The following is a 13,820-nucleotide window of genomic DNA, read 5'->3' as shown; positions in this document are numbered from 1 at the left end:
TCTAGGTACACATCCAAAATGCATTACTGAGTTGAAAGAAGTGAATTCTGGTGCATGGTTTTGATATCGCAGTCAGAAAAAAAATAACAATCATATCAACATTTTAATCAGTTCCGGTCCTGTCGTTTTGGTCAAAAAATGAAAATTCTAAAAGTTCCTGTTTTTCTGCTTTAAACTCTAGGTACACATCCAAAATGCATTACTGAGTTTAAAGAAGTGAATTCTGGTGCATGGTTTTGAAATCGCAGTCAGAAAAAAAATAACATCCATATCAACATTTTTATCAGCTCCGGTCCTGTCGTTTTGGTCAAAAAATTAAAATTCTAAAAGTTCCTGTTTTTCTGCTTTAAACTCTAGGTACACATCCAAAATGCATTACTGAGTTGAAAGAAGTGAATTCTGGTGCATGGTTTTGAAACTGCAGTCAGAAAAAAAATAACATCCATATCAACATTTTTATCAGCTCCGGTCCTGTCGTTTTGGTCAAAAAATGAAAATTCTAAAAGTTCCTGTTTTTCTGCTTTAAACTCTAGGTACACATCCAAAATGCATTACTGAGTTGAAAGAAGTGAATTCTGGTGCATGGTTTTGAAATCGCAGTCAGAAAAAAAATAACATCCATATCAACATTTTTATCAGCTCCGGTCCTGTCGTTTTGGTCAAAAAATGAAAATTCTAAAAGTTCCTGTTTTTCTGCTTTAAACTCTAGGTACACATCCAAAATGCATTACTGAGTTGAAAGAAGTGAATTCTGGTGCATGGTTTTGAAATCGCAGTCAGAAAAAAAATAACATCCATATCAACATTTTTATCAGCTCCGGTCCTGTCGTTTTGGTCAAAAAATTAAAATTCTAAAAGTTCCTGTTTTTCTGCTTTAAACTCTAGGTACACATCCAAAATGCATTACTGAGTTTAAAGAAGTGAATTCTGGTGCATGGTTTTGAAATCGCAGTCAGAAAAAAAATAACATCCATATCAACATTTTTATCAGCTCCGGTCCTGTCGTTTTGGTCAAAAAATTAAAATTCTAAAAGTTCCTGTTTTTCTGCTTTAAACTCTAGGTACACATCCAAAATGCATTACTGAGTTTAAAGAAGTGAATTCTGGTGCATGGTTTTGAAATCGCAGTCAGAAAAAAAATAACATCCATATCAACATTTTTATCAGCTCTGGTCCTGTCGTTTTGGTCAAAAAATGAAAATTCTAAAAGTTCCTGTTTTTCTGCTTTAAACTCTAGGTACACATCCAAAATGCATTACTGAGTTGAAAGAAGCTAATTCTGGTGCATGGTTTTGAAATCGCAGTCAGAAAAAAAATAACATCCATATCAACATTTTTATCAGCTCCGGTCCTGTCGTTTTGGTCAAAAAATTAAAATTCTAAAAATTCCTGTTTTTCTGCTTTAAACTCTAGGTACACATCCAAAATGCATTACTGAGTTGAAAGAAGTGAATTCTGGTGCATGGTTTTGAAATCGCAGTCAGAAAAAAAATAACATCCATATCAACATTTTTATCAGGTCCGGTCCTGTCGTTTTGGTCAACAAATGAAAATTCTAAAAGTTCCTGTTTTTCTGCTTTAAACTCTAGGTACACATCCAAAATGCATTACTGAGTTGAAAGAAGTGAATTCTGGTGCATGGTTTTGAAATCGCAGTCAGAAAAAAAATAACATCCATATCAACATTTTTATCAGCTCCGGTCCTGTCGTTTTGGTCAAAAAATGAAAATTCTAAAAGTTCCTGTTTTTCTGCTTTAAACTCTAGGTACACATCCAAAATGCATTACTGAGTTTAAAGAAGTTGATTCTGGTGCAAGGTTTTGAAATCGCAGTCAGAAAAAAAATTACATCAATATCAACATTTTTATCAGCTCCGGACCTGTCGTTTTGGTCAAAAAATGAAAATTCTAAAAGTTCCTGTTTTTCTGCTTTAAACTCTAGGTACACATCCAAAATGCATTACTGAGTTGAAAGAAGTGAATTCTGGTGCATGGTTTTGAAATCGCAGTCAGAAAAAAAATAACATCCATATCAACATTTTTATCAGCTCCGGTCCTGTCGTTTTGGTCAAAAAATGAAAATTCTAAAAGTTCCTGTTTTTCTGCTTTAAACTCTAGGTACACATCCAAAATGCATTACTGAGTTGAAAGAAGTTGATTCTGGTGCATGGTTTTGAAATCGCAGTCAGAAAAAAAATAACATCCATATCAACATTTTTATCAGCTCCGGTCCTGTCGTTTTGGTCAAAAAATGAAAATTCTAAAAGTTCCTGTTTTTCTGCTTTAAACTCTAGGTACACATCCAAAATGCATTACTGAGTTGAAAGAAGTGAATTCTGGTGCATGGTTTTGAAATCGCAGTCAGAAAAAAAAATAACATCCATATCAACATTTTTATCAGCTCCGGTCCTGTCATTTTGGTCAAAAAATGAAAATTCTAAAAGTTCCTGTTTTTCTGCTTTAAACTCTAGGTACACATCCAAAATGCATTACTGAGTTGAAAGAAGTGAATTCTGGTGCATGGTTTTGAAATCGCAGTCAGAAAAAAAAATAACATCCATATCAACATTTTTATCAGCTCCGGTCCTGTTGTTTTGGTCAACAAATTAAAATTCTAAAAGTTCCTGTTTTTCTGCTTTAAACTCTAGGTACACATCCAAAATGCATTACTGAGTTGAAAGAAGTGAATTCTGGTGCATGGTTTTGAAATCGCAGTCAGAAAAAAAATAACATCCATATCAACATTTTTATCAGCTCCGGTCCTGTCGTTTTGGTCAAAAAATGAAAATTCTAAAAGTTCCTGTTTTTCTGCTTTAAACTCTAGGTACACATCCAAAATGCATTACTGAGTTGAAAGAAGTTGATTCTGGTGCATGGTTTTGAAATCGCAGTCAGAAAAAAAATAACATCCATATCAACATTTTTATCAGCTCCGGTCCTGTCGTTTTGGTCAAAAAATGAAAATTCTAAAAGTTCCTGTTTTTCTGCTTTAAACTCTAGGTACACATCCAAAATGCATTACTGAGTTGAAAGAAGTGAATTCTGGTGCATGGTTTTGAAATTGCAGTCAGAAAAAAAAATAACATCCATATCAACATTTTTATCAGCTCCGGTCCTGTCATTTTGGTCAAAAAATGAAAATTCTAAAAGTTCCTGTTTTTCTTCTTTAAACTCTAGGTACACATCCAAAATGCATTACTGAGTTTAAAGAAGTGAATTCTGATTCATGGTTTTGAAATCGCAGTCAGAAAAAAAATAACATCCATATCAACATTTTTATCAGCTCCGGTCCTGTCGTTTTGGTCAACAAATGAAAATTCTAAAAGTTCCTGTTTTTCTGCTTTAAACTCTAGGTACACATCCAAAATGCATTACTGAGTTGAAATAAGTTAATTCTGGTGCATAGTTTTGAAACCGCAGTCAGAAAAAAAATTACATCAATATCAACATTTTTATCAGCTCCGGACCTGTCGTTTTGGTCAAAAAATGAAAATTCTAAAAGTTACTGTTTTTCTGCTTTAAACTCTAGGTACACATCCAAAATGCATTACTGAGTTGAAAGAAGTGAATTCTGGTGCATGGTTTTGAAATCGCAGTCAGAAAAAAACAACAATCATATCAACATTTTAATCAGCTCCGGTCCTGTCGTTTTGGTCAAAAAATGAAAATTCTAAAAGTTCCAGTTTTTCTGCTTTAAACTCTAGGTACACATCCAAAATGCATTACTGAGTTTAAAGAAGTGAATTCTGGTGCATGGTTTTGAAATCACAGTCAGAAAAAAAATAACATCCATATCAACATTTTTATCAGCTCCGGTCCTGTCGTTTTGGTCAAAAAATGAAAATTCTAAAAGTTCCTGTTTTTCTGCTTTAAACTCTAGGTACACATCCAAAATACATTACTGAGTTGAAAGAAGTTGATTCTGGTGCATGGTTTTGAAATCGCAGTCAGAAAAAAAATAACATCCATATCAACATTTTTATCAGGTCCGGTCCTGTCGTTTTGGTCAAAAAATGAAAATTCTAAAAGTTCCTGTTTTTCTGCTTTAAACTCTAGGTACACATCCAAAATGCATTACTGAGTTAAAAGAAGTGAATTCTGGTGCATGGTTTTGAAATCGCAGTCAGAAAAAAAATAACATCCATATCAACATTTTTATCAGCTCCGGTCCTGTCGTTTTGGTCAAAAAATTAAAATTCTAAAAGTTCCTGTTTTTCTGCTTTAAACTCTAGGTACACATCCAAAATGCATTACTGAGTTTAAAGAAGTTGATTCTGGTGCAAGGTTTTGAAACCGCAGTCAGAAAAAAAATTACATCAATATCAACATTTTTATCAGCTCCGGACCTGTCGTTTTGGTCAAAAAATGAAAATTCTAAAAGTTCCTGTTTTTCTGCTTTAAACTCTAGGTACACATCCAAAATGCATTACTGAGTTGAAAGAAGTGAATTCTGGTGCATGGTTTTGATATCGCAGTCAGAAAAAAAATAACAATCATATCAACATTTTAATCAGTTCCGGTCCTGTCGTTTTGGTCAAAAAATGAAAATTCTAAAAGTTCCTGTTTTTCTGCTTTAAACTCTAGGTACACATCCAAAATGCATTACTGAGTTTAAAGAAGTGAATTCTGGTGCATGGTTTTGAAATCGCAGTCAGAAAAAAAATAACATCCATATCAACATTTTTATCAGCTCCGGACCTGTCGTTTTGGTCAAAAAATGAAAATTCTAAAAGTTCCTGTTTTTCTGCTTTAAACTCTAGGTACACATCCAAAATGCATTACTGAGTTTAAAGAAGTTGATTCTGGTGCAAGGTTTTGAAACCGCAGTCAGAAAAAAATTACATCAATATCAACATTTTTATCAGCTCCGGACCTGTCGTTTTGGTCAAAAAATGAAAATTCTAAAAGTTCCTGTTTTTCTGCTTTAAACTCTAGGTACACATCCAAAATGCATTACTGAGTTGAAAGAAGTGAATTCTGGTGCATGGTTTTGAAATCGCAGTCAGAAAAAAACAACAATCATATCAACATTTTAATCAGCTCCGGTCCTGTCGTTTTGGTCAAAAAATGAAAATTCTAAAAGTTCCTGTTTTTCTGCTTTAAACTCTAGGTACACATCCAAAATGCATTACTGAGTTTAAAGAAGTGAATTCTGGTGCATGGTTTTGAAATCGCAGTCAGAAAAAAAATAACATCCATATCAACATTTTTATCAGCTCCGGTCCTGTCGTTTTGGTCAAAAAATGAAAATTCTAAAAGTTCCTGTTTTTCTGCTTTAAACTCTAGGTACACATCCAAAATACATTACTGAGTTGAAAGAAGTTGATTCTGGTGCATGGTTTTGAAATCGCAGTCAGAAAAAAAATAACATCCATATCAACATTTTTATCAGGTCCGGTCCTGTCGTTTTGGTCAAAAAATGAAAATTCTAAAAGTTCCTGTTTTTCTGCTTTAAACTCTAGGTACACATCCAAAATGCATTACTGAGTTTAAAGAAGTTGATTCTGGTGCAAGGTTTTGAAACCGCAGTCAGAAAAAAATTACATCAATATCAACATTTTTATCAGCTCCGGACCTGTCGTTTTGGTCAAAAAATGAAAATTCTAAAAGTTCCTGTTTTTCTGCTTTAAACTCTAGGTACACATCCAAAATGCATTACTGAGTTGAAAGAAGTGAATTCTGGTGCATGGTTTTGATATCGCAGTCAGAAAAAAAATAACAATCATATCAACATTTTAATCAGTTCCGGTCCTGTCGTTTTGGTCAAAAAATGAAAATTCTAAAAGTTCCTGTTTTTCTGCTTTAAACTCTAGGTACACATCCAAAATGCATTACTGAGTTTAAAGAAGTGAATTCTGGTGCATGGTTTTGAAATCGCAGTCAGAAAAAAAATAACATCCATATCAACATTTTTATCAGCTCCGGTCCTGTCGTTTTGGTCAAAAAATGAAAATTCTAAAAGTTCCTGTTTTTCTGCTTTAAACTCTAGGTACACATCCAAAATACATTACTGAGTTGAAAGAAGTTGATTCTGGTGCATGGTTTTGAAATCGCAGTCAGAAAAAAAATAACATCCATATCAACATTTTTATCAGGTCCGGTCCTGTCGTTTTGGTCAAAAAATGAAAATTCTAAAAGTTCCTGTTTTTCTGCTTTAAACTCTAGGTACACATCCAAAATGCATTACTGAGTTTAAAGAAGTTGATTCTGGTGCAAGGTTTTGAAACCGCAGTCAGAAAAAAATTACATCAATATCAACATTTTTATCAGCTCCGGACCTGTCGTTTTGGTCAAAAAATGAAAATTCTAAAAGTTCCTGTTTTTCTGCTTTAAACTCTAGGTACACATCCAAAATGCATTACTGAGTTGAAAGAAGTGAATTCTGGTGCATGGTTTTGATATCGCAGTCAGAAAAAAAATAACAATCATATCAACATTTTAATCAGTTCCGGTCCTGTCGTTTTGGTCAAAAAATGAAAATTCTAAAAGTTCCTGTTTTTCTGCTTTAAACTCTAGGTACACATCCAAAATGCATTACTGAGTTTAAAGAAGTGAATTCTGGTGCATGGTTTTGAAATCGCAGTCAGAAAAAAAATAACATCCATATCAACATTTTTATCAGCTCCGGTCCTGTCGTTTTGGTCAACAAATGAAAATTCTAAAAGTTCCTGTTTTTCTGCTTTAAACTCTAGGTACACATCCAAAATGCATTACTGAGTTGAAAGAAGTTAATTCTGGTGCATGGTTTTGAAACCGCAGTCAGAAAAAAAATTACATCAATATCAACATTTTTATCAGCTCCGGACCTGTCGTTTTGGTCAAAAAATGAAAATTCTAAAAGTTACTGTTTTTCTGCTTTAAACTCTAGGTACACATCCAAAATGCATTACTGAGTTGAAAGAAGTGAATTCTGGTGCATGGTTTTGAAATCGCAGTCAGAAAAAAACAACAATCATATCAACATTTTAATCAGCTCCGGTCCTGTCGTTTTGGTCAAAAAATTAAAATTCTAAAAGTTCCTGTTTTTCTGCTTTAAACTCTAGGTACACATCCAAAATGCATTACTGAGTTTAAAGAAGTTGATTCTGGTGCAAGGTTTTGAAACCGCAGTCAGAAAAAAAATTACATCAATATCAACATTTTTATCAGCTCCGGACCTGTCGTTTTGGTCAAAAAATGAAAATTCTAAAAGTTCCTGTTTTTCTGCTTTAAACTCTAGGTACACATCCAAAATGCATTACTGAGTTGAAAGAAGTGAATTCTGGTGCATGGTTTTGATATCGCAGTCAGAAAAAAAATAACAATCATATCAACATTTTAATCAGTTCCGGTCCTGTCGTTTTGGTCAAAAAATGAAAATTCTAAAAGTTCCTGTTTTTCTGCTTTAAACTCTAGGTACACATCCAAAATGCATTACTGAGTTTAAAGAAGTTGATTCTGGTGCAAGGTTTTGAAACCGCAGTCAGAAAAAAATTACATCAATATCAACATTTTTATCAGCTCCGGACCTGTCGTTTTGGTCAAAAAATGAAAATTCTAAAAGTTCCTGTTTTTCTGCTTTAAACTCTAGGTACACATCCAAAAAGCATTACTGAGTTGAAAGAAGTGAATTCTGGTGCATGGTTTTGATATCGCAGTCAGAAAAAAAATAACAATCATATCAACATTTTAATCAGTTCCGGTCCTGTCGTTTTGGTCAAAAAATGAAAATTCTAAAAGTTCCTGTTTTTCTGCTTTAAACTCTAGGTACACATCCAAAATGCATTACTGAGTTTAAAGAAGTGAATTCTGGTGCATGGTTTTGAAATCGCAGTCAGAAAAAAAATAACATCCATATCAACATTTTTATCAGCTCCGGTCCTGTCGTTTTGGTCAAAAAATGAAAATTCTAAAAGTTCCTGTTTTTCTGCTTTAAACTCTAGGTACACATCCAAAATACATTACTGAGTTGAAAGAAGTTGATTCTGGTGCATGGTTTTGAAATCGCAGTCAGAAAAAAAATAACATCCATATCAACATTTTTATCAGGTCCGGTCCTGTCGTTTTGGTCAAAAAATGAAAATTCTAAAAGTTCCTGTTTTTCTGCTTTAAACTCTAGGTACACATCCAAAATGCATTACTGAGTTTAAAGAAGTTGATTCTGGTGCAAGGTTTTGAAACCGCAGTCAGAAAAAAATTACATCAATATCAACATTTTTATCAGCTCCGGACCTGTCGTTTTGGTCAAAAAATGAAAATTCTAAAAGTTCCTGTTTTTCTGCTTTAAACTCTAGGTACACATCCAAAATGCATTACTGAGTTGAAAGAAGTGAATTCTGGTGCATGGTTTTGATATCGCAGTCAGAAAAAAATAACAATCATATCAACATTTTAATCAGTTCCGGTCCTGTCGTTTTGGTCAAAAAATGAAAATTCTAAAAGTTCCTGTTTTTCTGCTTTAAACTCTAGGTACACATCCAAAATGCATTACTGAGTTTAAAGAAGTGAATTCTGGTGCATGGTTTTGAAATCGCAGTCAGAAAAAAAATAACATCCATATCAACATTTTTATCAGCTCCGGTCCTGTCGTTTTGGTCAAAAAATTAAAATTCTAAAAGTTCCTGTTTTTCTGCTTTAAACTCTAGGTACACATCCAAAATGCATTACTGAGTTGAAAGAAGTGAATTCTGGTGCATGGTTTTGAAACTGCAGTCAGAAAAAAAATAACATCCATATCAACATTTTTATCAGCTCCGGTCCTGTCGTTTTGGTCAAAAAATGAAAATTCTAAAAGTTCCTGTTTTTCTGCTTTAAACTCTAGGTACACATCCAAAATGCATTACTGAGTTGAAAGAAGTGAATTCTGGTGCATGGTTTTGAAATCGCAGTCAGAAAAAAAATAACATCCATATCAACATTTTTATCAGCTCCGGTCCTGTCGTTTTGGTCAAAAAATGAAAATTCTAAAAGTTCCTGTTTTTCTGCTTTAAACTCTAGGTACACATCCAAAATGCATTACTGAGTTTAAAGAAGTTGATTCTGGTGCAAGGTTTTGAAACCGCAGTCAGAAAAAAAATTACATCAATATCAACATTTTTATCAGCTCCGGACCTGTCGTTTTGGTCAAAAAATGAAAATTCTAAAAGTTCCTGTTTTTCTGCTTTAAACTCTAGGTACACATCCAAAATGCATTACTGAGTTGAAAGAAGTGAATTCTGGTGCATGGTTTTGATACCGCAGTCAGAAAAAAAATAACAATCATATCAACATTTTAATCAGTTCCGGTCCTGTCGTTTTGGTCAAAAAATGAAAATTCTAAAAGTTCCTGTTTTTCTGCTTTAAACTCTAGGTACACATCCAAAATGCATTACTGAGTTTAAAGAAGTGAATTCTGGTGCATGGTTTTGAAATCGCAGTCAGAAAAAAAATAACATCCATATCAACATTTTTATCAGCTCCGGTCCTGTCGTTTTGGTCAAAAAATTAAAATTCTAAAAGTTCCTGTTTTTCTGCTTTAAACTCTAGGTACACATCCAAAATGCATTACTGAGTTTAAAGAAGTTGATTCTGGTGCAAGGTTTTGAAACCGCAGTCAGAAAAAAAATTACATCAATATCAACATTTTTATCAGCTCCGGACCTGTCGTTTTGGTCAAAAAATGAAAATTCTAAAAGTTCCTGTTTTTCTGCTTTAAACTCTAGGTACACATCCAAAATGCATTACTGAGTTGAAAGAAGTGAATTCTGGTGCATGGTTTTGATACCGCAGTCAGAAAAAAAATAACAATCATATCAACATTTTAATCAGTTCCGGTCCTGTCGTTTTGGTCAAAAAATGAAAATTCTAAAAGTTCCTGTTTTTCTGCTTTAAACTCTAGGTACACATCCAAAATGCATTACTGAGTTTAAAGAAGTGAATTCTGGTGCATGGTTTTGAAATCGCAGTCAGAAAAAAAATAACATCCATATCAACATTTTTATCAGCTCCGGTCCTGTCGTTTTGGTCAAAAAATTAAAATTCTAAAAGTTCCTGTTTTTCTGCTTTAAACTCTAGGTACACATCCAAAATGCATTACTGAGTTGAAAGAAGTGAATTCTGGTGCATGGTTTTGAAACTGCAGTCAGAAAAAAAATAACATCCATATCAACATTTTTATCAGCTCCGGTCCTGTCGTTTTGGTCAAAAAATGAAAATTCTAAAAGTTCCTGTTTTTCTGCTTTAAACTCTAGGTACACATCCAAAATGCATTACTGAGTTGAAAGAAGTGAATTCTGGTGCATGGTTTTGAAATCGCAGTCAGAAAAAAAATAACATCCATATCAACATTTTTATCAGCTCCGGTCCTGTCGTTTTGGTCAAAAAATGAAAATTCTAAAAGTTACTGTTTTTCTGCTTTAAACTCTAGGTACACATCCAAAATGCATTACTGAGTTGAAAGAAGTGAATTCTGGTGCATGGTTTTGAAATCGCAGTCAGAAAAAAACAACAATCATATCAACATTTTAATCAGCTCCGGTCCTGTCGTTTTGGTCAAAAAATGAAAATTCTAAAAGTTCCTGTTTTTCTGCTTTAAACTCTAGGTACACATCCAAAATGCATTACTGAGTTTAAAGAAGTGAATTCTGGTGCATGGTTTTGAAATCGCAGTCAGAAAAAAATAACATCCATATCAACATTTTTATCAGCTCCGGTCATGTCGTTTTGGTCAAAAAATGAAAATTCTAAAAGTTCCTGTTTTTCTGCTTTAAACTCTAGGTACACATCCAAAATACATTACTGAGTTGAAAGAAGTTGATTCTGGTGCATGGTTTTGAAATCGCAGTCAGAAAAAAAATAACATCCATATCAACATTTTTATCAGGTCCGGTCCTGTCGTTTTGGTCAAAAAATGAAAATTCTAAAAGTTCCTGTTTTTCTGCTTTAAACTCTAGGTACACATCCAAAATGCATTACTGAGTTAAAAGAAGTGAATTCTGGTGCATGGTTTTGAAATCGCAGTCAGAAAAAAAATAACATCCATATCAACATTTTTATCAGCTCCGGTCCTGTCGTTTTGGTCAAAAAATGAAAATTCTAAAAGTTCCTGTTTTTCTGCTTTAAACTCTAGGTACACATCCAAAATACATTACTGAGTTGAAAGAAGTTGATTCTGGTGCATGGTTTTGAAATCGCAGTCAGAAAAAAAATAACATCCATATCAACATTTTTATCAGGTCCGGTCCTGTCGTTTTGGTCAAAAAATGAAAATTCTAAAAGTTCCTGTTTTTCTGCTTTAAACTCTAGGTACACATCCAAAATGCATTACTGAGTTGAAAGAAGTGAATTCTGGTGCATGGTTTTGAAACTGCAGTCAGAAAAAAAATAACATCCATATCAACATTTTTATCAGCTCCGGTCCTGTCGTTTTGGTCAAAAAATGAAAATTCTAAAAGTTCCTGTTTTTCTGCTTTAAACTCTAGGTACACATCCAAAATGCATTACTGAGTTGAAAGAAGTGAATTCTGGTGCATGGTTTTGAAATCGCAGTCAGAAAAAAAATAACATCCATATCAACATTTTTATCAGCTCCGGTCCTGTCGTTTTGGTCAAAAAATGAAAATTCTAAAAGTTACTGTTTTTCTGCTTTAAACTCTAGGTACACATCCAAAATGCATTACTGAGTTGAAAGAAGTGAATTCTGGTGCATGGTTTTGATATCGCAGTCAGAAAAAAAATAACAATCATATCAACATTTTAATCAGTTCCGGTCCTGTCGTTTTGGTCAAAAAATGAAAATTCTAAAAGTTCCTGTTTTTCTGCTTTAAACTCTAGGTACACATCCAAAATGCATTACTGAGTTTAAAGAAGTGAATTCTGGTGCATGGTTTTGAAATCGCAGTCAGAAAAAAAATAACATCCATATCAACATTTTTATCAGCTCCGGTCCTGTCGTTTTGGTCAAAAAATTAAAATTCTAAAAGTTCCTGTTTTTCTGCTTTAAACTCTAGGTACACATCCAAAATGCATTACTGAGTTGAAAGAAGTGAATTCTGGTGCATGGTTTTGAAATCGCAGTCAGAAAAAAAATAACATCCATATCAACATTTTTATCAGCTCCGGTCCTGTTGTTTTGGTCAAAAAATGAAAATTCTAAAAGTTCCTGTTTTTCTGCTTTAAACTCTAGGTACACATCCAAAATGCATTACTGAGTTGAAAGAAGTTGATTCTGGTGCATGGTTTTGAAATCGCAGTCAGAAAAAAAATAACATCCATATCAACATTTTTATCAGCTCCGGTCCTGTCGTTTTGGTCAAAAAATGAAAATTCTAAAAGTTCCTGTTTTTCTGCTTTAAACTCTAGGTACACATCCAAAATGCATTACTGAGTTGAAAGAAGTGAATTCTGGTGCATGGTTTTGAAATTGCAGTCAGAAAAAAAAATAACATCCATATCAACATTTTTATCAGCTCCGGTCCTGTCATTTTGGTCAAAAAATGAAAATTCTAAAAGTTCCTGTTTTTCTTCTTTAAACTCTAGGTACACATCCAAAATGCATTACTGAGTTTAAAGAAGTGAATTCTGGTGCATGGTTTTGAAATCGCAGTCAGAAAAAAAATAACATCCATATCAACATTTTTATCAGCTCCGGTCCTGTCGTTTTGGTCAACAAATGAAAATTCTAAAAGTTCCTGTTTTTCTGCTTTAAACTCTAGGTACACATCCAAAATGCATTACTGAGTTTAAAGAAGTGAATTCTGGTGCATGGTTTTGAAATCGCAGTCAGAAAAAAAATAACATCCATATCAACATTTTTATCAGCTCCGGTCCTGTCGTTTTGGTCAAAAAATTAAAATTCTAAAAGTTCCTGTTTTTCTGCTTTAAACTCTAGGTACACATCCAAAATGCATTACTGAGTTGAAAGAAGTGAATTCTGGTGCATGGTTTTGAAACTGCAGTCAGAAAAAAAATAACATCCATATCAACATTTTTATCAGCTCCGGTCCTGTCGTTTTGGTCAAAAAATGAAAATTCTAAAAGTTCCTGTTTTTCTGCTTTAAACTCTAGGTACACATCCAAAATGCATTACTGAGTTGAAAGAAGTGAATTCTGGTGCATGGTTTTGAAATCGCAGTCAGAAAAAAAATAACATCCATATCAACATTTTTATCAGCTCCGGTCCTGTCGTTTTGGTCAAAAAATGAAAATTCTAAAAGTTACTGTTTTTCTGCTTTAAACTCTAGGTACACATCCAAAATGCATTACTGAGTTGAAAGAAGTGAATTCTGGTGCATGGTTTTGAAATCGCAGTCAGAAAAAAACAACAATCATATCAACATTTTAATCAGCTCCGGTCCTGTCGTTTTGGTCAAAAAATGAAAATTCTAAAAGTTCCTGTTTTTCTGCTTTAAACTCTAGGTACACATCCAAAATGCATTACTGAGTTTAAAGAAGTGAATTCTGGTGCATGGTTTTGAAATCGCAGTCAGAAAAAAATAACATCCATATCAACATTTTTATCAGCTCCGGTCATGTCGTTTTGGTCAAAAAATGAAAATTCTAAAAGTTCCTGTTTTTCTGCTTTAAACTCTAGGTACACATCCAAAATACATTACTGAGTTGAAAGAAGTTGATTCTGGTGCATGGTTTTGAAATCGCAGTCAGAAAAAAAATAACATCCATATCAACATTTTTATCAGGTCCGGTCCTGTCGTTTTGGTCAAAAAATGAAAATTCTAAAAGTTCCTGTTTTTCTGCTTTAAACTCTAGGTACACATCCAAAATGCATTACTGAGTTGAAAGAAGTGAATTCTGGTGCATGGTTTTGAAATTGCAGTCAGAAAAAAAAATAACATCCATATCAAC

The sequence above is a fragment of the Crinia signifera genome, chromosome 11 (assembly GCF_055691185.1).
Source record: "Crinia signifera chromosome 11, ASM5569118v1, whole genome shotgun sequence".
NCBI lineage: Eukaryota > Metazoa > Chordata > Amphibia > Anura > Myobatrachidae > Crinia > Crinia signifera.
Note: the sequence above shows the minus strand (reverse complement) of the source record.